The following is a 21,785-nucleotide window of genomic DNA, read 5'->3' as shown; positions in this document are numbered from 1 at the left end:
TTCACGGTGCCGAAGTAAGTATGTACCTGCACCTGTCATTCAATGCTGTTTTGCACAACCACTTAACCAATGCTGGTTCACCGTGAGCCTGAAATTTATAACAGGAAGTCCAGGACAAGAAGAAAAGTTGTTTCCTTGCATAAGAGTCATCCAATGTATGTTATATAAAAAATATGGAGAGGTTCTTACTCCCATTAATACCACATAAGAACCTCCCCGACAGGGTACTATGTTGTGAGTGAATGTGTCAATGAACCCACTCGCCTGGGATGTGAGGAGCCAGAGACAGGATGGCAACTTCCCACGTTGGTGAGTGACAAAGCAATTGCTCAGCTCCCTTAAAAATGTTTGTTCAGTCACTCCTGCAGCCAGATGCTGTTCTGGTCACTTCCATAACACATTCGTCACCCCCACTACCACACTATCACACACCCCCCCCCCCCATAATCATAACTCACTAATAGTATCTGTATGCAACTCATGAAATTGCTGAGTACAGGGGGGCACATAAACTCCAGTAGAGAGTTTGATCCTGAGATTATTGTGCCTACCTATTTTGCAAGCCGTCTGCCTCCCTCATTGAAGGTCAGTGCTGCTGGTGCTGTGATATATATATATGTATATATATATTACATTGTGGGGACATTTTTCTAGTCCCCACAAGGGGAAGCTCAATTTTAAAAATATGCGACTGCAATCAAAAAAATGAAAAACAAAAATAGTTTTTTATTTTGGTTGTATACCTTATGGTTAAGGTCAGGGCTGGGTAGGGGTTAATATTGTCATAATTGGGAATAGGGTTCTGCCCATAGAAATGAATGGAGAGTCAGGGGTGTGACACAGAGAAATGTTCTTGAATGAAAGTGGTTTACTTAATTTATGCTGGGTCACAAGTTAAGGTCATACTTTTCAGTTCTGAAAAAGCTTTGCGGTCATACACAAAATTTCCAGATCCAAGTGCAATCAAAAGGTTCATAATTAGAACCATATAATTTTGGAGACACTGTGATATTAAGAATGGTAGTTTGGTTTCCCTAGCAAAACTAACTTCATGAGTGGTAGACCATAATATTGGGTTTTAGTTCAGTTTGTGCAGAAGAAACAGAACCAGAAACTATGCTCGAAAAAAAGATAGCTGATAGTTTAGTTTCAAGAATCTTGAAAATGATCTTAGAGAAGGAGATTAATCCTTCTTATTTTTTAATTTCCTTTAGACTCAAACCTTCTACTGCATTTAATTGGGACCATTTCATTTTGCTGCAACATCCTTGGAAAACAATGTTGCTGTGCTTTACTGTTACTTATTTTGGTGTGTGTGTGTGTGTGTGTGTGTAATACACAAATATTATATGTACTTTAATATATAAAACCATTGCTTAAAGACAGGGCTTTGCACGGTTACTGCTCTACTCTGGGGCAACCAGATATAAGACTTCATTCACATAAACATATCCTAGTCGTTATAACTTTGCATTGACATAAATTTGTCAAGAAAGCAGTTTAAGGCCATTTAAAACATCTTATGTCAAGGTTCCTGCTTGGCACACATATAGCGCCCTCCACAGTCATTGGCACCCCTGGTAAAGATGTGTACTTAAGCTTATAATAAATTCATTTTTTATTGCAGTAACAATCTCACACTGAAAGAATTAGAATATCTAACCTTTAACCTCTAACCTTTTTTTAAAAAAATCCATCATTAAGAAATAATTATTTTTAACAAAATCACCAGTGCCACAATTATTGGCACCCCTGCTATTAAAACTTTGTATAATCCCCTTTTGCCAACAGGACAGCATTCGCCTATAAGCTCCTATTTCACAAGGTTGAGGAATATACAGAGAGGGATCTTTGACCATTCCTCTTTGCACAGTATCTCTAGATCCTCCAGAGTCCTGGGTCCTCCCTAATGCATGCTCCTCTTCAGCTCACCCCACAGGTTTTCTATGGGATTTAGGTCCGGGGACTGAGCTGGCCATGGAAGAAGGTTGACTTTGTGTCTAGTGAACCATTTCTGTGTTGATTCGGTCAAACATTTTGGATCATTATGCAGCTGAAAGACCCAATGACAACCCATTTTCAGTTTTCTGGCAGAGGCCACCAGATTTTTATGTAAACTGTCCTGGTATTTCAAAGAGTTAATGATACCATGCATTCTAACAAGGTTCCCAGGGCCTTTGGAAGAGAACCAGGCCAACGGCATCACAGATCGTCCACCATGCTTAACAGTGGGCATGAGGTGCTTTTTCCTGGCATGCCTCCCAAACAACTTGCTGCCACGTAGATAGCTTCTAATGGTTGTTATGGAGACTTGCCGACCCCAAGATGCCACCCTTTGCCGCAGTTCTTTGAAAATGAGCTTTCGAGAAATTTTGTGGTGGCAAGATAAACTTGGGTCCTCGTCCAGCCTTGTTTGTCAGAGTTCCAGTTGTTTTAAACTTTTTAATTATTGCTCTGAGTGTAGATATAGGCAAGTTCAGGCGAGTAGCTATTTTCTTGTAGCCAGTTCCTGATTTATGAAGATCAGCACACATCTGCCTTACTTGAATAGCATGTTCTCTTGTCTTTCCCATTTTGAAGAGTGGATAAGAGAAATGGGCCTCTGTGTCACCTCATATTTATACCCCAGGGCAACAGGAAGCAATGGATTGCTAATGAAAAGTTCCTAGACACTCTGATCAACTTAAAAAAGTAAAGTATGAATTACAAAAATGCTTTAATTACATTTCTTTTATAGGAATTGTTAGGAGTGGAGAATTCAACTTACCCTGCAGAGCTGTGTCAAACTCTGAGTGTACTAACTGCTTGCACCGTTTAGCAATATTCATTCCAATAATGCCAGGTGGAGATGAATCTGCTTCTCTGGCATCGTCTCTGTTGTATCGTCATCTTTGATTATTAGGAAGCTGCACTCAGGGATAGGAAGCCCCATCACCTGTATGTTAAGCTCAACATAACATAAGTAGGGTTGGGGCAGCTCTTTAGCTGCCATTATCTGGAGCCATTTAGCTGCAGATAATGCACCTGTAGTGCAGGTCTTTGCTTTCCCTATGGAGGTGATCTCTGACGAAACTTTCTGTCAAAGTGCTTACATTACTTCCTGTGTCCATAAACACCTAAGCGGGACACTGTCTATCTGGATGTCTACTTCAGGACACTCACCTGCAGCATGTTCCAGGAAATGCTCTTTAGTTAAGGTGTCCCTTGAGCCTCCTGACTTGCCTCGCATTGCCCAGCTCTTAGCAACAGAGGACCCTCATTTGTAAATATCTGTCCATGCATCACCACTAAAAGGTACAATCTGTTTTTCTCTTGGGATGTAAACAATTGACCTTGTTTGCACATCACCCAGATTAGCAATATGTGACATTATAACATCTTGCATTCTACTCAGTTCCAAAATCTGGGACTGCAACTGCACCAAGGGGTTACCTCCACCATCATACAGGGGAGCAGCCAGGTCATCTTCAGCATGGCTGGTTCCTGCCCTAGGAGCAGCCGCTCCCTCCTCTTCTGACATTCTGAAATGTCCTTTTCGGTGTCCTTATTGCAGCATGATATCCGTCACCACCAGCCGCAAAGTCTCCCCATACAGCAGTCTCTAAGAGAGCGATGTCAGGTGGTTCCCTGTTCTAGCAGATCACAGTGATGATGTAGACACCCCTCAGGCTACACACAGCCACTCCAGGGACACCACGTTGCGGTCATCACACCCTCTGATACTGGGACTGGGCCACTATTCGCCACTACCACCGTCCATATTCAACCACAACCTCAAAACTCAGCATCAATACAGCAGTAAAGTGGAGTCCCAGTTTAACTGCATGCGACAGGGGCATTGGATGTGGCGGGGAATTCAGATGGTAACGGATTATAAACTGCAGATGCATGCATTCACTGCTACTGGTGTGTCACTCCTTGATGAACCTGTTTTATGCGCGCTTTGAGATCACAAATCCAGATCCACCAGCACAAGCCCCCACAGAGGACCTTTAACAGAATCAACACCCACAAAAGCTGCCAGTTTGGATGAAAATTCAGGTCATTTTTGTCTGCTGTATTCACAGACATATCTAACACCTCTTTGCAGAGCTCAGCTGTCCCCATCTAATTCAAAAACAGCACCATTGTTCCAGTCCCCAAAAAAAAAAACAAAGTCACCTGCCTTAATGACTGCCACCCTGTAACCAGCAGGGCTGTGGAGTCGGAGTCGAGGAGTCGGAGTCGGAGACAATTTTGGGTACCTGGAGTCGGAGTCGGAGTCGGCAAAACTTAACCGACTCCGACTCCTACTAAATTTAAATGGGAATTAAAAAAGTAAGTTGAAATGTCCCAATTCACAGTCATAATGAACTACTTCTCTGCTGTAAGAATAAAGCCCAATGCATGCAGTGCATAATGTTACCACAAAACGAACATGTCAAGTAACCATGAAGCATGCTTTTCATTGACTGTATGCGTCACTATATGGGATGTAATGCACAGGTAAGGTGCGGCACCGCTTTCCATTGTGTCGTGTTCCACTGTTACAGGGAACTGTGAACCTAGCCTAAAGCCCCCCATACATTTACAGATGCACTGCCGATTTTTCGGCCGTTCAACGAGTCATCACGCGTCAAACGCCTGAAAAATCATCTGGTGTGTTCTCAGCTCCGTCAGCTCCCCTTCGCTATGCGCTAGTGAAGGGGGCCGAAGGAGCCGAGAACACAGATCTCCCTACCTGTCTCCAGCAGAGGCTCGTTCTGCTGATCAGCTGGCCGGTGAGTGACACAATGCACTAAACTTCCGGCTGGCTGACAGAGGAGACAGCCACTGCAGCAGACAGAGGCATCACATTACTTTGGATGGGGGCGGTGGTCGAGATTTTCGGCAAGCTGGATCTGCCCGTCCATGTGGACACCCGCAATCTGCGGCCGCCAATCAATTGCCGCGATTGTACACGCACATCGGTCGGTGGCAAAATCGGCCACGGATCGCTGCGTATTTGGGGGCCTTAACTCTCGCTGATAATTAGGTAAATGTTTTTTGCAGGACTAGAGACACTTGTATAAGTGAAGGGAATATAGTATTATAGTAGAGTGGCATTATAGTAGAGTGTTGGCTTCCTAGCCAGTAGTTCTGTGGTGAAATGACATGTATGTTGCCTTCCTTTCCTTCAATGGATGTAGAAAATACATTAGCATAGTATATACATACAGAGGAGTCGGAGTCGGGGAGTCGGAGTCGGAAGATTTAGAAACTGAGGAGTCGGAGTCGGAGCATTTATCTACCGACTCCACAGCCCTGCCTGTAACACTAACCTCCATTGCAATGAAGTGCTTTTAGAGGCTGGTGCTGGGACTCATTAAGGACTCCATTCCAGACAGTTTGAACCCACTGCAGTTCACATACTGCCACAATAGATCCACTAAGGATGCCATTTCACAATTCACACCATCCTGGCTCATCTGGAAAATAAAAACTGGTATATCAGGCTATTATTTGTGGATTACAGCTCTGTGTGGTCATTCCCTCCAAGCTAATCCAGATGCTGCTGGGTCTGGGACAAAGGTGCTACTCTATACAAGTGGATCTTGGACTTCCTCACCAACAGACCACAGCATGTGGTTCCATAAAACATGACCCTCAACACTGGCCCTCCATAGGGAAGCGTTCCGAGTCCACTGTTGTACTTCTTGTTCACACATGACTGAGTGGCCAGACACAGCTCCAGCGCCATCATTAAGTTTGCTGACGACACCACCATCATGGGTCTGACCGCTGACAATGACAAGATGGCCTACAGAGACAAGGTGAGTCTCTAGGCATATTGGTGTCAGGAGAACAATCTCTCTCTACATGTCAGTAAAACTAAGGAGCTGATCATGAATTTTAGGAAAGAAGATAGGGATCATGCCCCCATCTACATTGGAGGTGAAGCTTTGGAGTTGGTCAGCAGCTTCAGGTTCCTTGAAGTCACGCTCAGCAATTTCAAGTGGACAGAGTATACAGCAGCTGTCACCAAAAAAGCCCACCAAAATGCCTTCACTTCCTCAGGTTTCCATGGAAAACCCATATGTCCACCACAGTCCTCACCAGTTTCTACAGGTGTGCTATGGAATCCATACTCATAGGGTGTATAATGTCCTGGAATGGCAGCTTCTCCACACACGACAAGACGGTTGTACAATGTAAAATAATAATAATGCTTATAATGTGCAATATATGCTAACAGTATGTTCGACAAACAAAAATTGCTAAGACACAATACCCATGCTACGAACTGTTTAAGAAAACTTAATTCCTGCACTCTTCTGGTCACTCATGGGCACTCTGTCAATAGTATAAATAATTTGGTAGTTGTTTATTGTCTATTGGATGGTTAATGTTAGTTAATTTAATGTTGCACTGCACTGGTAATTGTTAATTGTCTGGTCTCTGAAGGAAGCTTTCAAGTAAGAGTTTAATAGTACTCTGTACACTACAGTTTGTACGAAAGACAATAAAACTTTTAATCCTTGAATTGAATGTGTATTTTACTTATCTACTATCCCTACCATCAAGGAGGTGTTGTCCCCCACAGCCACGTTAAAGAACTTCCCTTGGTATCAGAAACCCTCAGCTTTGCACAACGATACTACTCTCAAGAAAAAAAACCCAAGAAAAGCTACCACTAGGTATTCAAAATAAAGCAGTAGCCATTTCCTGGGACATATCTATAACATAATAAATGCTTAAGGGCACTTAGAATGGAGTAGTTGTGGCAACACATTCACCTTCATTAAAGTATCTGTCAATGCTCGTAACCTATTAGTTGATGTTTTTTAAATAGAAAGAGAATTAAGAACCAGCAAACTGACAACTGTGCCGAAGTTATTTTGAAGAGCCATTACAGTTTTTTCTGATTGCTTAAACCCTAACTGTGATTCTTATAGCACAATTTCTAAAACTATTAATACTTATAGCAAAACCACTCACTGAGTTTGCAAAACTAAAAGCACAAACACTGCTTTGCACTCAATTACCAAATTTCCAACACACTCCTAGCAAAATTATACACATGTATGGCTATCATTAACACTATTTTGCCAACTGTCTGGCACACTTTCACATGTGAAAACTGTTTTAGAGAATTAGTTCACTTTGCAATCAGCCTAAGCACTATAAATAAGCCACAGGTAAGCTGTCTATGTGGAGTACAATGGAAGGAGCAGTAAGAGTGAGAAGAGTGAGAATCAGAGGAGGCTGAGGGAGAGGAGTTCTTCTCTGCCTGGCGCTGGAAAGTGTACGACCGTCATCCTCATCAACAGGTAGCCCTTTTACAGGCAATGGAGGAGGCATGTGGAGATATTGACCAGGCATCATGTCAGGCCTGGATACGGCATTCAAGGAGATATTTCCCCCGGTGCCTTGGACTGGAGGATATCGCATGCGATGTGGACGAAATTTTGTGGCCGGACCCAGAAAGACGACATGATGTAGGCTGATTGTCTTTTTTTTTCCTTTTTTTTTTTGTGAAATTACTATTTTGAGTTCTGACTTTGTCTTGGTTTTGATGAGTGTGAATAAACACCAATACTTGAAGTTTGGATCCTTGTATGTTTACATGACACTATGACAAAAGTATGACCTCAAATTGACATCTGTACACAGAGAAAGCAAAAGCCAGATGTGTTTTGTATTCATACCATCAGTGTGCAGTTGGCGCATTGTGTGCTTAGTAGATGATGGCTTGTGTGTACTGTTTGATACGAAAACACCATTTTTACGAAGGTGTGAAGAGTTCATCTAGCTGTGTTCGCTTTTGCAAGAGAAGTACAATGTTTTGATAATTGGGTGAAAGGTTTTCTTATTTGTGTGTAGAGTTTTGCAAAAATAGCCAATAGTTACAAAAAATGTGCTTAAGCAATCAGAAAAAACTGTAATCAGTGACTCAAGTAATTGCATATAAATGCATGCTTTTCAGGGGGAATTAGCTCAAGTGGTAGAGCACTCACATTGTATGTGAGAGGTAGTGGGATCGATACCCACATTCTCCAGTCTTTTAGCTGCTGGGTCTAGGCAACTAACCAGAAAACACATAATTCACCTACCATCAAGGAGGTGTTGTCCACCACAGCCACATTAAAGTACTTCCCTTGGAGTCAGCATCCCTCAGCTTTGCACAATGATACTACTTTCAAGAAAAAAAACCCAAGAAAAGCTACCACTAGGTATTCAGAGTAAAGCAGTAGGTATATCCTGGGACATTGGCTTAACATAATAAATGCAAAGGAACTTGGAATGATGTAGTGTTTTGTTAACACCTTCATTTATGTATTTGTCAATGCTCGTAACCTTTTACTTGATGTATTTTAAATATAAAAAGAATTACGAACCAGCTCTCTGGCGACCGTACAGGAGGAATTTTGAAGAGCCATTAACAAGTGACTCAAATAATTGCATATCAAGAACACCTTGACAGGGGGAATTAGCTCAAGTGGTAGAGCACTCACTTAGCATGTGAGAGGTAGTGGGATCGATACCCACATTCTCCAGTCTTTTAGCTGCTGGGTCTAGGCAACTAACCAGAAAACACATAATTCACCTACCATCAAGGAGGTGTTGTCCACCACAGCCACGCTAAAGAACGTCGCTTGGTATCAGCAACCCTCAGCTTTGCACAACGGTACTACCATCAAGGAAAACCCCCAAGAAAAGCTACCACTAGGTATTCAGAATAAAGCAGTAGGCATATCCTGGGACATTGGCTTAACATAATAAATGCTAAGGAACTTGGAATGGTGTAATATTGGCAACACCTTCACATTCATTATTTTCAGCTGTCAATGCCCGTAACCATTTACTTGATGATTTTTAAACATAAAAAGAATTACAAACCAGCTCTCTGGCGACCGTACAGGAGGAATTTTGAAGAGCCATTAACAAGTGACTCAAATAACTGCATATCAAAAACACCTTTCTTGGGGGAATTAGCTCAAGTGGTAGAGCGCTTGCTTTGCATGTGAGAGGTAGTGGGATCAATACCCACATTCTCCAGTCTTTTAGCTGCTGGGTCTAGGCAACTAACCAGAAAACACATAATTCACCTACCATCAAGGAGGTGTTGTCCACCACAGCCACACTAAAGAACTTCCCTTGGTATCAGCAACCCTCAGCTTTGCACAACGGTACTACCATCAAGGAAAACCCCCAAGAAAAGCTACCACTAGGTATTCAGAATAAAGCAGTAGGCATATCCTGGGACATTGGCTTAACATAATAAATGCTAAGGAACTTGGAATGGTGTAGTGTTTTGTTAATACCTTCATTTATGTATCTGTCAATGCTCGTAACCTTTTACTTGATGATTTTTAAACATAAAAAGAATTACGAACCAGCTCTCTGGCGACCGTACAGGAGGAATTTTGAAGAGCCATTAACAAGTGACTCAAATAATTGCATATCATGGACACCTTTCCTGGGGGAATTAGCTCAAGTGGTAGAGCGCTCGCTTCGCATGTGAGAGGTAGTGAGATCGATACCCACATTCTCCAGTCTTTTAGCTGCTGGGCATAGGCAACTAACCAGAAAACACATAATTCACCTACCATAAAGCAGGTGTTGTCCACCACAGCCACATTAAAGAACTTCCCTTGGTATCAGCAACCCTCAGCTTTGCACAACGGTACTACCATCAAGGAAAACCCCCAAGAAAAGCTACCACTAGGTATTCAGAATAAAGCAGTAGGCATATCCTGGGACATTGGCTTAACATAATAAATGCTAATGAACATGGAATGGTGTAATGTTGGCAACACCTTCACATTCATTATTTTCACCTGTCAATGCCCGTAACCTTTTACTTCATGATTTTAAAACATAAAAAGAATTACGAACCAGCTCTCTGGCGACCGTACAGGAGGAATTTTGAAGAGCCATTAACAAGTGACTCAAATAATTGCATATCAAGAACACCTTTCCTGGGGGAATTAGCTCAAGTGGTAGAGCGCTCGCTTCGCATGTGAGAGGTAGTGGGATCGATACCCACATTCTCCAGTCTTTTAGCTGCTGGGCATAGGCAACTAACCAGAAAACACATAATTCACCTACCATCAAGGAGGTGTTGTCCACCACAGCCACGCTAAAGAACGTCCCTTGGTATCAGCAACCCTCAGCTTTGCACAACGGTACTACCATCAAGGAAAACCCCCAAGAAAAGCTACCACTAGGTATTCAAAGTAAAGCAGTAGGTATATCCTGGGACATTGGCTTAACATAATAAATGCAAAGGAACTTGGAATGGTGTAGTGTTTTGTTAATACCTTCATTTATGTATCTGTCAATGCTCGTAACCTTTCACTTGATGATTTTTAAACATAAAAAGAATTACGAACCAGCTCTCTGGCGACCGTACAGGAGGAATTTTGAAGAGCCATTAACAAGTGACTCAAATAATTGCATATCAAGAACACCTTTCCTGGGGGAATTAGCTCAAGTGGTAGAGCGCTCGCTTCGCATGTGAGAGGTAGTGAGATCGATACCCACATTCTCCAGTCTTTTAGCTGCTGGGCATAGGCAACTAACCAGAAAACACATAATTCACCTACCATCAAGGAGGTGTTGTCCACCACAGCCACGCTAAAGAACGTCCCTTGGTATCAGCAACCCTCAGCTTTGCACAACGATACTACTCTCAAGAAAAAAAACCCAAGAAAAGCTACCACTAGGTATTCAAAGTAAAGCAGTAGGTATATCCTGGGACATTGGCTTAACATAATAAATGCAAAGGAACTTGGAATGGTGTAATGTTGGCAACACCTTCACTTTAATTTTTTTTATCTGTCAATGCTCATGACCTTCTACTTGATGATTTTTAAACATAAAAAGAATTACGAACCAGCTCTCTGGCGACCGTACAGGAGGAATTTTGAAGAGCCATTAACAAGTGACTCAAATAATTGCATATCAAGAACACCTTTCCTGGGGGAATTAGCTCAAGTGGTAGAGCGCTCGCTTCGCATGTGAGAGGTAGTGAGATCGATACCCACATTCTCCAGTCTTTTAGCTGCTGGGCATAGGCAACTAACCAGAAAACACATAATTCACCTACCATCAAGGAGGTGTTGTCCACCACAGCCACGCTAAAGAACGTCCCTTGGTATCAGCAACCCTCAGCTTTGCACAACAGTACTACCATCAAGGAAAACCCCAAGAAAAGCTACCACTAGGTATTCAGAATAAAGCAGTAGGCATATCCTGGGACATTGGCTTAACATGATAAATGCTAAGGAACTTGGAATGGTGCAATGTTGGCTACACCTTCACAATCATTATTTTCACCTGTCAATGCCCGTAACATTTTACTTGATGATTTTTAAACATAAAAAGAATTACGAACCAGCTGTCTGGCGACCGTACAGGAGGAATTTTGAAGAGCCATTAACAAGTGACTCAAATAATTGCATATCAAAAACACCTTTCTTGGGGGAATTAGCTCAAGTGGTAGAGCGCTTGCTTTGCATGTGAGAGGTAGTGGGATCAATACCCACATTCTCCAGTCTTTTAGCTGCTGGGTCTAGGCAACTAACCAGAAAACACATAATTCACCTACCATCAAGGAGGTGTTGTCCACCACAGCCACACTAAAGAACTTCCCTTGGTATCAGCAACCCTCAGCTTTGCACAACGGTACTACCATCAAGGAAAACCCCCAAGAAAAGCTACCACTAGGTATTCAGAATAAAGCAGTAGGCATATCCTGGGACATTGGCTTAACATAATAAATGCTAAGGAACTTGGAATGGTGTAGTGTTTTGTTAATACCTTCATTTATGTATCTGTCAATGCTCGTAACCTTTTACTTGATGATTTTTAAACATAAAAAGAATTACGAACCAGCTCTCTGGCGACCGTACAGGAGGAATTTTGAAGAGCCATTAACAAGTGACTCAAATAACTGCATATCACAAACACCTTTCCTGGGGGAATTAGCTCAAGTGGTAGAGTGCTTGCTTTACATTTGAGAGGTAGTGGGATCAATACCCACATTCTCCAGTCTTTTAGCTGCTGGGTCTAGGCAACTAACCAGAAAACACATAATTCACCTACCATAAAGCAGGTGTTGTCCACCACAGCCACATTAAAGAACTTCCCTTGGTATCAGCAACCCTCAGCTTTGCACAACAGTACTACCATCAAGGAAAACCACCAAGAAAAGCTACCACTAGGTATTCATAATAAAGCAGTAGGCATATCCTGGGACATTGGCTTAACATAATAAATGCTAATGAACATGGAATGGTGTAATGTTGGCAACACCTTCACATTCATTATTTTCACCTGTCAATGCCCGTAACCTTTTACTTCATGATTTTAAAACATAAAAAGAATTACGAACCACCTCACTGTCGACCGTACAGGAGGAATTTTGAAGAGCCATTAACAAGTGACTCAAATAATTGCATATCAAGAACACCTTTCCTGGGGGAATTAGCTCAAGTGGTAGAGCGCTCGCTTCGCATGTGAGAGGTAGTGAGATCGATACCCACATTCTCCAGTCTTTTAGCTGCTGGGCATAGGCAACTAACCAGAAAACACATAATTCACCTACCATCAAGGAGGTGTTGTCCACCACAGCCACGCTAAAGAACGTCCCTTGGTATCAGCAACCCTCAGCTTTGCACAACGGTACTACCATCAAGGAAAACCCCCAAGAAAAGCTACCACTAGGTATTCAAAGTAAAGCAGTAGGTATATCCTGGGACATTGGCTTAACATAATAAATGCAAAGGAACTTGGAATGGTGTAGTGTTTTGTTAATACCTTCATTTATGTATCTGTCAATGCTCGTAACCTTTCACTTGATGATTTTTAAACATAAAAAGAATTACGAACCAGCTCTCTGGCGACCGTACAGGAGGAATTTTGAAGAGCCATTAACAAGTGACTCAAATAATTGCATATCAAGAACACCTTTCCTGGGGGAATTAGCTCAAGTGGTAGAGCGCTCGCTTCGCATGTGAGAGGTAGTGGGATCGATACCCACATTCTCCAGTCTTTTAGCTGCTGGGCATAGGCAACTAACCAGAAAACACATAATTCACCTACCATCAAGGAGGTGTTGTCCACCACAGCCACGCTAAAGAACGTCCCTTGGTATCAGCAACCCTCAGCTTTGCACAACGGTACTACCATCAAGGAAAACCCCCAAGAAAAGCTACCACTAGGTATTCAAAGTAAAGCAGTAGGTATATCCTGGGACATTGGCTTAACATAATAAATGCAAAGGAACTTGGAATGGTGTAGTGTTTTGTTAATACCTTCATTTATGTATCTGTCAATGCTCGTAACCTTTCACTTGATGATTTTTAAACATAAAAAGAATTACGAACCAGCTCTCTGGCGACCGTACAGGAGGAATTTTGAAGAGCCATTAACAAGTGACTCAAATAATTGCATATCATGGACACCTTTCCTGGGGGAATTAGCTCAAGTGGTAGAGCGCTCGCTTCGCATGTGAGAGGTAGTGAGATCGATACCCACATTCTCCAGTCTTTTAGCTGCTGGGCATAGGCAACTAACCAGAAAACACATAATTCACCTACCATCAAGGAGGTGTTGTCCACCACAGCCACGCTAAAGAACGTCCCTTGGTATCAGCAACCCTCAGCTTTGCACAACGGTACTACCATCAAGGAAAACCCCCAAGAAAAGCTACCACTAGGTATTCAAAGTAAAGCAGTAGGTATATCCTGGGACATTGGCTTAACATAATAAATGCAAAGGAACTTGGAATGGTGTAGTGTTTTGTTAATACCTTCATTTATGTATCTGTCAATGCTCGTAACCTTTCACTTGATGATTTTTAAACATAAAAAGAATTACGAACCAGCTCTCTGGCGACCGTACAGGAGGAATTTTGAAGAGCCATTAACAAGTGACTCAAATAATTGCATATCAAGAACACCTTTCCTGGGGGAATTAGCTCAAGTGGTAGAGCGCTCGCTTCGCATGTGAGAGGTAGTGAGATCGATACCCACATTCTCCAGTCTTTTAGCTGCTGGGCATAGGCAACTAACCAGAAAACACATAATTCACCTACCATCAAGGAGGTGTTGTCCACCACAGCCACGCTAAAGAACGTCCCTTGGTATCAGCAACCCTCAGCTTTGCACAACGGTACTACCATCAAGGAAAACCCCCAAGAAAAGCTACCACTAGGTATTCAAAGTAAAGCAGTAGGTATATCCTGGGACATTGGCTTAACATAATAAATGCAAAGGAACTTGGAATGGTGTAGTGTTTTGTTAATACCTTCATTTATGTATCTGTCAATGCTCGTAACCTTTTACTTGATGATTTTTAAACATAAAAAGAATTACGAACCAGCTCTCTGGCGACCGTACAGGAGGAATTTTGAAGAGCCATTAACAAGTGACTCAAATAATTGCATATCAAGAACACCTTTCCTGGGGGATTAGCTCAAGTGGTAGAGCGCTCACTTTGCATGTGCGAGGTAGTGGGATCAATACCCACATTCTCCAGTCTTTTAGCTGCTGGGTCTAGGCAACTAATCAGAAAACACATAATAAACCTACCATCAAGGAGGTGTTGTCCACCACAGCCACGTTAAAGAACGTCCCTTGGTATCAGCAACCCTCAGCTTTGCACAACGGTACTACCATCAAGGAAAACCCCCAAGAAAAGCTACCACTAGGTATTCAGAATAAAGCAGTAGGCATATCCTGGGACATTGGCTTAACATAATAAATGCTAAGGAACTTGGAATGGTGTATTGTTTTGTTAATACCTTCATTTATGTATCTGTCAATGCTCATAACCTTTTACTGGATGATTTTTAAACATAAAAAGAATTACGAACCAGCTCTCTGGCGACCGTACAAGAGGAATTTTGAAGAGCCATTAACAAGTGACTCAAATACTTGCATATCAAGAACACCTTAACAGGGGGAATTAGCTCAAGTGGTAGAGCGCTCGCTTAGCATGTGAGAGGTAGTGGGATCGATACCCACATTCTCCAGTCTTTTAGCTGCTGGGCATAGGCAACTAACCAGAAAACACATAATTCACCTACCATAAAGCAGGTGTTGTCCACCACAGCCACATTAAAGAACTTCCCTTGGTATCAGCAACCCTCAGCTTTGCACAACGATACTACTCTCAAGAAAAAAAACCCAAGAAAAGCTACCACTAGGTATTCAAAGTAAAGCAGTAGGTATATCCTGGGACATTGGCTTAACATAATAAATGCAAAGGAACTTGGAATGGTGTAGTGTTTTGTTAACCCTTAGGAGTCTGAAGGTGTTTTGGAGCCCTGAAGAGATTCTGACATGTCCTGACATTTGTGTATTTTTCAGTTACTTATAAACATATAAATGTCTAAAGTCTGATAACATTGTATTCAGCAGAAACTGGGCTACAATAATATATGAGCAGCATGTATGTACAAATCGTTATATTGGAGAAAATAACAGTTATGCGTGATTCTTGAAAACAACAAAAAAATAAGTCACTGAAATTAGACCACAAAACACATTCATGACATTTGTGTACAAGACTTTTGTGACCTGGATCTTGTAGTGTAGAGGTTTTACTTCAAAATGATGTGACAATCATCTCACTCACTCATTTACAGAAAACAATACATCCATTTAAATTTTCTAAGACACTTTTTGTTTGGAAAGGCCATATGCGAGGAGGTGGGAATGCTCATGAATAATGCTGTAGTTCACACCAGAGAAGACAAAGACCTGCATAATGAGCTGTATAATTACCCCTTTCAGTCAGGTATGGGACAGAGGAAAGTGCTACAAGAAAATACTTTGAGGACAGAAACATATTTCTTGGTTTGTGGTTTATTTAGCTTGCATGTCCCGGTGTGAGGTGCTGGTGAAGGCAAGGGTGATGCAGACACATTCCTAAAAACAAATAAATAAAAAAATGTTAGCATCTCAAACATTTACACCCGAAATGTTTGTGCTAAATAACATTACCGATAGCAGTATTATAGGCTAACCAAAACGGAGCCAAATATATATTAGCAACCATAATCTAAAGCTATCCAAAACGAGGTGAAATACATTAGGACATTTACAAACATCTGTAAACTCCATAAGGCATTATCTTAGCCACCAGGAAACAACATGTTTGCTACATAAGGCAGCATGTTAGCAGAGTTATCTACATGCTACACTAACCTATGTAAATGGCATTGAAAGCCAATGTTTCACATTAGCTGACAAAAGCTAGCTGAAGTGAGGAAAATATTTACTAATATTAGTTTATTATTATCAGAATAAGAGTTATATAAGACTTAATAACTTACCCCAGGGCTGTCAAGTTTTGAACACAGGCAAGAGTGACATTCCACAGGATGCCTTTTCATTGGTTGTTGTGTTGTATTTTACCCAGATACAATAGTACTATTTTCTGATTGGCTATTGTGTAGGCCCTTTCTTTTTTTTTGATTGGCTGGTAAGTGACAGGCTCTTGCGGCAAATCTTGTCCGACTTCAACGTCATGAAAAAGGCGTGTTTCCGACGGGAAGCGACATTTTTCTTGACGTTTCGTGACGTTTTCATCCGAGTTCCGACTTGGAGAGAAATAGTCGAACGCACCATAATGTCACTCAACTCAGAATTTCCGAGATCCGAGAGAAAAACGAACGCACCATTAGACTGTATGTGTTTTTAAACCGGGGGGCGTGGCCTTGTACGCATGCTGCCCGGACTGTTTTCCGTGTGAATGGCTGTGGGCGTGCCCTGCCTCGGGTCATTAGCAGATAATGAAGTGCGACAGAAATTCTGTGCCTCTCCTTGGTTTCACATGGATTACATAAACTGAAAATATTTATTTTTCATTTAAATTGCTTTATTTAAAAGTAGACACTTTAATTACCCCCTTTAGTTTTGACCCCTCGTGGTCCTTTTGGTGTCATTGTGTTTATAGTGTTTTCTGTTTTATTTGAATAAATCCCCATCTGTCTCTGAGCCGCAAGTGGGTCGTCCGCCCCTTTTTGTGCCTGCACTATGCCTCGTTCCCGCACCAAAGCTGCCTGGTACCATGACAAACTTTCTTACGCGTAACTTTCTTACGCGTAACATATGCAGAAACACGAGCCGCCCGGTACCATGACAGAACGAACCACCCTCAAGGACGATCCCCAGGCTCCGGGACACCTGCCCCCCCTGAAGGTCTGGATGACGTCCAGGCTCGTGTGGAGCAGCTCCGTTCCCTTCAGGCCGTCTGGAAATGGCTATTCCTGACCCCTACAGTCCTCCGGTCACCATGGTTGTGCCAGGCCCTGATGGAGGCTGGCAACCAACTTCTCCAGCTCTCTCCTGCATCTCCAGAGGAGGAGGTGTGAAGGCTGGAGACAGTTTTTTTGACACCTGGTGGACAAAAACAAGTCTCCTCTGCCGCTCTGCCCGAGCCCTGCCCAGGGGAAGCCTCCGCCACCACCGCCGCTCTGCCCGAGCCCTGCCCAGGGGAAGCCTCCGCCGCTCTGCCCGAGCCCTGCCCAGGGAAAGCCGCCTCCGCCGCTCTTCCCGAGCCCTGCCCAGGGGAAGCCTCCGCCGCCTCTTTCTCATCACCCTACAGTTCCTGTCCTGTTCCTTCCTCATCGCTCCCCACTTCCCATCCTACAGACCCCTCCTCGTCATTCCCCAGTCCTGGAGTCCCTTCCTCGTCACCCTCAATTCCCAGTTCCAGTCCTGCAGTCACCTCATCGCCCTCCAGTCCTGCACTCCCTTCGTTGTCCCCTTCCAGTTCCCATCCTGCAGTCCCTTCCTCATCGCTTCCTGGTTCCTGTCCTGCAGTCCCTTCCTCATCGTTCCCCAGTTCCCGTCCTCATCCTGCAGTCCCTTCCTCCTTGCCCTCCAGTCAGTCACAGAGCCCACAACCTACCCATCCTTTCCCTTTTCTGTTTCCTGGCCAGCTGCCCCGACAAGTCCCATTTCTGCCCTTCCCTTTCAGTTCATCTGCCCCATTTTTTAAAAAAAGTTACGCGTAAAAAAGTTACGCGTAAAAAAGTTACGCGTAAAAAAGTTACGCGTAAAAAAGTTACGCGTAAAAAAGTTACGCGTAAAAAAGTTACGCGTAAAAAAGTTACGCGTAAAAAAGTTACGCGTAAAAAAGTTACGCGTAAAAAAGTTACGCGTAAAAAAGTTACGCGTAAAAAAGTTACGCGTAAAAAAGTTACGCGTAAAAAAGTTACGCGTAAAAAAGTTACGCGTAAAAAAGTTACGCGTAAAAAAGTTACGCGTAAAAAAGTTACGCGTAAAAAAGTTACGCGTAAAAAAGTTACGCGTAAAAAAGTTACGCGTAAAAAAGTTACGCGTAAAAAAGTTACGCGTAAAAAAGTTACGCGTAAAAAAGTTACGCGTAAAAAAGTTACGCGTAAAAAAGTTACGCGTAAAAAAGTTACGCGTAAAAAAGTTACGCGTAAAAAAGTTACGCGTAAAAAAGTTACGCGTAAAAAAGTTACGCGTAAAAAAGTTACGCGTAAAAAAGTTACGCGTAAAAAAGTTACGCGTAAAAAAGTTACGCGTAAAAAAGTTACGCGTAAAAAAGTTACGCGTAAAAAAGTTACGCGTAAAAAAGTTACGCGTAAAAAAGTTACGCGTAAAAAAGTTACGCGTAAAAAAGTTACGCGTAAAAAAGTTACGCGTAAAAAAGTTACGCGTAAAAAAGTTACGCGTAAAAAAGTTACGCGTAAAAAAGTTACGCGTAAAAAAGTTACGCGTAAAAAAGTTACGCGTAAAAAAGTTACGCGTAAAAAAGTTACGCGTAAAAAAGTTACGCGTAAAAAAGTTACGCGTAAAAAAGTTACGCGTAAAAAAGTTACGCGTAAAAAAGTTACGCGTAAAAAAGTTACGCGTAAAAAAGTTACGCGTAAAAAAGTTACGCGTAAAAAAGTTACGCGTAAAAAAGTTACGCGTAAAAAAGTTACGCGTAAAAAAGTTACGCGTAAAAAAGTTACGCGTAAAAAAGTTACGCGTAAAAAAGTTACGCGTAAAAAAGTTACGCGTAAAAAAGTTACGCGTAAAAAAGTTACGCGTAAAAAAGTTACGCGTAAAAAAGTTACGCGTAAAAAAGTTACGCGTAAAAAAGTTACGCGTAAAAAAGTTACGCGTAAAAAAGTTACGCGTAAAAAAGTTACGCGTAAAAAAGTTACGCGTAAAAAAGTTACGCGTAAAAAAGTTACGCGTAAAAAAGTTACGCGTAAAAAAGTTACGCGTAAAAAAGTTACGCGTAAAAAAGTTACGCGTAAAAAAGTTACGCGTAAAAAAGTTACGCGTAAAAAAGTTACGCGTAAAAAAGTTACGCGTAAAAAAGTTACGCGTAAAAAAGTTACGCGTAAAAAAGTTACGCGTAAAAAAGTTACGCGTAAAAAAGTTACGCGTAAAAAAGTTACGCGTAAAAAAGTTACGCGTAAAAAAGTTACGCGTAAAAAAGTTACGCGTAAAAAAGTTACGCGTAAAAAAGTTACGCGTAAAAAAGTTACGCGTAAAAAAGTTACGCGTAAAAAAGTTACGCGTAAAAAAGTTACGCGTAAAAAAGTTACGCGTAAAAAAGTTACGCGTAAAAAAGTTACGCGTAAAAAAGTTACGCGTAAAAAAGTTACGCGTAAAAAAGTTACGCGTAAAAAAGTTACGCGTAAAAAAGTTACGCGTAAAAAAGTTACGCGTAAAAAAGTTACGCGTAAAAAAGTTACGCGTAAAAAAGTTACGCGTAAAAAAGTTACGCGTAAAAAAGTTACGCGTAAAAAAGTTACGCGTAAAAAAGTTACGCGTAAAAAAGTTACGCGTAAAAAAGTTACGCGTAAAAAAGTTACGCGTAAAAAAGTTACGCGTAAAAAAGTTACGCGTAAAAAAGTTACGCGTAAAAAAGTTACGCGTAAAAAAGTTACGCGTAAAAAAGTTACGCGTAAAAAAGTTACGCGTAAAAAAGTTACGCGTAAAAAAGTTACGCGTAAAAAAGTTACGCGTAAAAAAGTTACGCGTAAAAAAGTTACGCGTAAAAAAGTTACGCGTAAAAAAGTTACGCGTAAAAAAGTTACGCGTAAAAAAGTTACGCGTAAAAAAGTTACGCGTAAAAAAGTTACGCGTAAAAAAGTTACGCGTAAAAAAGTTACGCGTAAAAAAGTTACGCGTAAAAAAGTTACGCGTAAAAAAGTTACGCGTAAAAAAGTTACGCGTAAAAAAGTTACGCGTAAAAAAGTTACGCGTAAAAAAGTTACGCGTAAAAAAGTTACGCGTAAAAAAGTTACGCGTAAAAAAGTTACGCGTAAAAAAGTTACGCGTAAAAAAGTTACGCGTAAAAAAGTTACGCGTAAAAAAGTTACGCGTAAAAAAGTTACGCGTAAAAAAGTTACGCGTAAAAAAGTTACGCGTAAAAAAGTTACGCGTAAAAAAGTTACAAGGAACAAAACCAAAACCAACTACAAAATCAGATACAAGAACTAAGGAAACTCAAATGAAACACTAGGGAGCAAAATACAACAGAGGAGGTGGGATTCAAACACAGGACAGAAGTGTACACGGACAACAACAACAACAACAAATTTATTTTTGTATAGCGCATTATCACAACATTACATTGTCCCAAAGCGCTTTACAGCATCCCCACCCAAAGCCCCCAGTGAGTAAGCCATTGGCGACAGTGGCAAGGAAAAACTCCCTAGAAGGAAGAAACCTTGGGAGGGACCAGACTCAAAGGGGGAGCCCATCCTCCAGGGGCCGGCAGGGAGAGTCAAATACAGTTTAGTCTGAAACACAAACGGGGAGCAGGGGGGAGATGACAAGCCGGTGCCAACACTTCCTCCAATCGCCAGGCAGCCAGAAGGCAGGGAGCGGGTCATACAAGGAAGATGACACTGGCAGAACGGCGAGCTGGATGCACGGTCGTCATTGGCAGTGGCGACGTCACATGTTGCAGGGTGTGCTGGACAACCCCATCTGTCCCCTGGGCAGGGCTCGGGCAGAGCGGCGGAGGCTTCCCCTGGGCAGGGCTCGGGCAGAGCGGCGGAGGAACAACCACATGTGCAACACATTGAGCTACGTGACTAGACAGGTAACAGGGGAAACTCAAAGACAAACATGAAGGACGGGATGACCAGCAATGCCTGCCGGCCAAACGGGGAAGGGACACAGAGTGACAACAGCAGGGGCTGACCCTGACAGTACCCCCCACCTAACGCGCAGACACCGGACGCGCACAAGGGCACTGCCAGGGCCACAGAGAACGGGAGGACAAGGACATAGAACAAGACAGGGAACCCACTAACGAAAACCAAGGAACTGGACAGACAGAATCAAGAGCTCAGACAAGAGGGGAACAAAAACAGATAGGGCAGACACCAGGAGCTGGGACAAGAAGACTAGACGAGGGCGCACAATAGGGGGCAGAACTGGGGGACCAGGAACAAACGGACGCGGACACTGAGGAACAGGACCAGGGGCACGAGGCAGAAAACAAAATGGTGTAGGGGAACCGGAAGGGAAAGGTACAAAAGGAGCAGGGCGAGGGAAAGGACCAGGGACATGACACTGGGACTGAAATGGGGCAGACGAACTGAAAGGGAAGGGCAGAAATGGGACTTGTTGGGGCAGCTGGCCAGGAAACAGAAAAGGGAAAGGATGGGTAGGTTGTGGGCTCTGTGACTGACTGGAGGACGACGACAGGACTGCAGGACTGGGGAACGACGAGGAAGGGACTGCAGGACAGGAACCAGGAAGCGATGAGGAAGAGACTGCAGGATGGGAACTGGAAGGGGACAACGAAGGGAGTGCAGGACTGGAACT

At 42.5% G+C, this 21,785-nt stretch overlaps 3 non-coding genes across 3 annotated transcripts; all 3 read left to right on the top strand.

The window, feature by feature from the left end:
* The first annotated feature begins 9,944 nt into the window (after positions 1-9,944).
* trnaa-cgc (transfer RNA alanine (anticodon CGC)) lies at positions 9,945-10,017 on the top strand. Its single transcript has one exon. It is a non-coding gene; the product is annotated as a tRNA-Ala (tRNA).
* Positions 10,018-12,941: 2,924 nt separating this feature from the next.
* On the top strand, positions 12,942-13,014 carry trnaa-cgc (transfer RNA alanine (anticodon CGC)). Its single transcript has one exon. It is a non-coding gene; the product is annotated as a tRNA-Ala (tRNA).
* Positions 13,015-14,928: 1,914 nt separating this feature from the next.
* On the top strand, positions 14,929-15,001 carry trnaa-agc (transfer RNA alanine (anticodon AGC)). The gene has a single exon. It is a non-coding gene; the product is annotated as a tRNA-Ala (tRNA).
* Positions 15,002-21,785: the final 6,784 nt, after the last annotated feature.

Source organism: Paramormyrops kingsleyae, chromosome 2 (genome assembly GCF_048594095.1).
Source record: "Paramormyrops kingsleyae isolate MSU_618 chromosome 2, PKINGS_0.4, whole genome shotgun sequence".
NCBI classification, from domain to species: domain Eukaryota; kingdom Metazoa; phylum Chordata; class Actinopteri; order Osteoglossiformes; family Mormyridae; genus Paramormyrops; species Paramormyrops kingsleyae.
Note: the sequence above shows the minus strand (reverse complement) of the source record. Positions and strands in the feature narration are given on the sequence as shown.